This window comes from Sinocyclocheilus rhinocerous, unplaced genomic scaffold, assembly GCF_001515625.1.
Source record: "Sinocyclocheilus rhinocerous isolate Xijiao unplaced genomic scaffold, SAMN03320098_v1.1 scaffold369, whole genome shotgun sequence".
In the NCBI taxonomy this organism is placed as follows: domain Eukaryota; kingdom Metazoa; phylum Chordata; class Actinopteri; order Cypriniformes; family Cyprinidae; genus Sinocyclocheilus; species Sinocyclocheilus rhinocerous.
The window spans coordinates 270,449-273,709 of NW_015666557.1; the positions used below are offsets into that span (position 1 = coordinate 270,449).

Sequence of the window (3,261 nt, forward strand, 5' to 3'; positions counted from 1 at the left end):
ATTTTTTATAAAAAGGCTGCTTCAGTAAAACAATGAAGCTCAGTGCAGTGAGTCCACTGAGATGAATGAATAACCATGATGGACAGATGTGGTTTTCTTAAAGGGGCAACATGCTCCGGGGATGAATCGAACGCAGGCCTCATAAGACCCTTTGAGGATACAACGATCTGATTCGGTCAACACAGTGTCTTTCACAGTGATCAGAACGGACTGACTGATGGGCTAAATGATACGCCTCTAACTTCCAATCGCACTGAGAGCTGAGAAAGGTTTGTTTTGGTAGTGTTTGGCTCCAGGGAACAAAAACAGCATGAAATATATTCCTCACTCTTTGTATGCAAATAGAACTTTCTTTAATCAAATGTACAATTCTGAGGCACGATGTTTTTCTTTTTACAAATCAAATGTAAAACTGCTTCCTTGCAGTGAATATTTAAAGTGGCTTTCAGATGTTAATACTGAGTCCTCTTTGTAAACAACAGCCTCAGGATTGGGGGATATCCATCAGTGCATAAATGCATCAGTGACCAGGCGCTTTAAACAAGTTATTGATCCGGGTCACATCTGCCTGTCCATGCAGCCCTAACCAAAGGCAGTGGAGGGGGAAGGGGTGAGACGACCAAACCACATTTTTGGAGAGATCAGAGTGAGGGCTTCAGGCTCTCCCTATGGGCTGAGAAAACATACACAATATAGCACTATGCAGAAGAAAGGCCCACGCACTGTAAAAAGTGCCAATAGACAATTGTCACCTGAAGGATTAGATATTGTCTACCTGTAATATAAAATAGTGACTGAGTGTGTTTACATGTACAACAAATGCTAATGCGTATCAAAAATCAGGTTGTTCTAAAACTTTCATGTACATGACATTTAATTCTTGTTTTTTCAGTTTCATATGCACATAAAATATGCACAGAATGGCAATAAAGAGATTCAATTTCAAAGTGAAATCAAGTGGAAAAGTGTTCTTTAGATGATTCAAATGTTCTTCTCTGATCAGTGAAAGGTTCACCGTGGAACCCAAAATGGTTCTTCTGTGACATCACTGCGAAAACCCCCTTCTGGAATTTTATTTTGAAGAGTTTACAGCTCTCGAGATAACTGACCTGTCTCCTTTGGGCCGGCGTTTCTGGACACTGTTGCCTTTGGGTCTCCTCTCACTGCCCAGACAGTGAGCTCCTCCAGGACCCGTCACCCGCAGAGACTCAAGACCCTTGGAGGACTGACTTCTTGAGAATTCAACAGCCTCACCCTCCTTCAGACTGCGGAAACCCTCCATGTGCAGTTTACTCTGAGAGAGGCAGATAAGGACATTGTCAGTAAGGTCACTAGACCAAATCCACATTCATACAGAAACTGAAGTAATTACAAGCAGAACACAAGAAATTGCTGTTAGGTTGGAAATACAAAACATCTGTTATCATCAGTGTTTGTGTTACTGTGTAACACTATTCAAGCAAAAAGGTCCCAGAGGAATGCAACATTAAAGAAACAGAAGGACTGGAGTCGTGTGGATTATTGTGATGTGTTTATCAGCTGTTTGGACTCTCATTCTGACGGCACCCATTCACTGCAGAGGCTCCATTGGTGAGCAAGAGATGGAATGCTTCATTTCTACAAATCTGTTCCCATGAAGAAACAAACGCATCTACATCTCAGATGGCCTGAGGGTGAGTACATTTTCAGCTCATTTTCATTTTTGGGTGAACTATTCCTTTAACTAGCAGAGTAGGCTATGTGATGATGTATGTTCTTATGAGACATGAAAGAGAAAGCGAGTGATTTATGTGTGAAAAACCCATGCCTTACCATGTGTATCCAGGGTTACAGCATTCATGATTCACGCACACACATCCCCCCACAGCACACACAGGTCTCTTAATCCCCCTCAGTTTGGACTCTCATTCTGACGGCACCCATTCACTGCAGAGGCTCCATGGGTGAGCACGAGATGGAATGCTTCATTTCTACAAATCTGTTCCCATGAAGAAACAAACTCATCTACATCTCAGATGATCTGAGGGTGAGTACATTTTCAGCTCATTTTCATTTTTGGGTGAACTATTCCTTTAACTAGCAGAGTAGGCTATGTGATGATGTATGTTCTTATGAGACATGAAAGAGAAAGCGAGTGATTTATGTGTGAAAAACCCATGCCTTACCATGTGTATCCAGGGTTACAGCATTCCTGATTCACGCACACACATCCCCCCACAGCACACACAGGTCTCTTAATCCCCCTCACTGACCACTGGGAAGATGCTGTGGGGTCCTGAAAAATTCTTCACATGGCTGCTTGGCTTTAGTGTATCCTGAGGGCGAACATTTTCCCTGTGAAGAATTAGCTCCCGTTGCAGAGTGTAAATGAGCACCTGAGCTAATTATTTAAAGGAATGGTTCACCCATCATTAACTCACACTCTTATCATTCCAAACCCATATGTTTTTCTCTCTTCCATGGAAAATAAAAGAAGGAATTCCTCTATCCTATCTGTTTTCTAAATGTATGTTATTGTTCTTTTTGCGAACGATTCATTCATGCATGTTTTTTTTTATTTAAAAAGTGACAACTTAATCTTAATTTTTGAATTCAACACTCACATCTCAGAATCAGCAACTGATGGATAAACCAAGTCCCCACCCTACTTTTTTTCTCTTTTTCGATAATCCGTTATTCTGATGTACATCAAAATACTTCTGTTTAATTGCGACTTTAAGACTCGTCCCTCTTTCTATGCAAATTACAATAAAGTGGAAGTGTAGCTTTCAGGTTTCAAAATAAAAATGGCATTCCCATGACTCAAACAGTAGAGCATGCTGCTAGCAATGCCAAGGTCATGGGTCTGATTCCTAGGGAATGCATCAATTGATAAAATGTATACCTTGAATGCAATGTAAAATGTCTGCCAAATATATAAATGTAAAAAGGATGCAAAAACACATTAAAGGGGTCATATGATGCTGCTAAAAATAACATTATTTTGTGTATTTGGTGTAATGAAATGTGTTTATGCGGTTTAAAGTTCAAAAAACACATTATTTTCCACATACTGTACATTATTGTTTCTCCTCTATGCCCCGCCTTTCTGAAACGCGTCGATTTTTACAAAGCTCATCGATCTGAAAAAGCGCGGTGTGCTGTGATTGGCCAGCTATCCAATGTGTTGTGATTGGCCGAATACCTCAAGCATGAGACGGAAATGTTACGCCCCTCACATACTGTTGATGCCGTGTCCAGCCGGAGCGACGAGAACAAAAA

The 3,261-nt window shown here is 40.9% G+C and overlaps 1 protein-coding gene across 1 annotated transcript in view; it reads right to left on the reverse strand.

The window, feature by feature from the left end:
- Window positions 1-3,261, reverse strand: part of LOC107732726 (protein lin-28 homolog A-like) — a 12,969-nt gene that overhangs the window by 4,581 nt on the left and 5,127 nt on the right. The window lies entirely within an intron of this gene.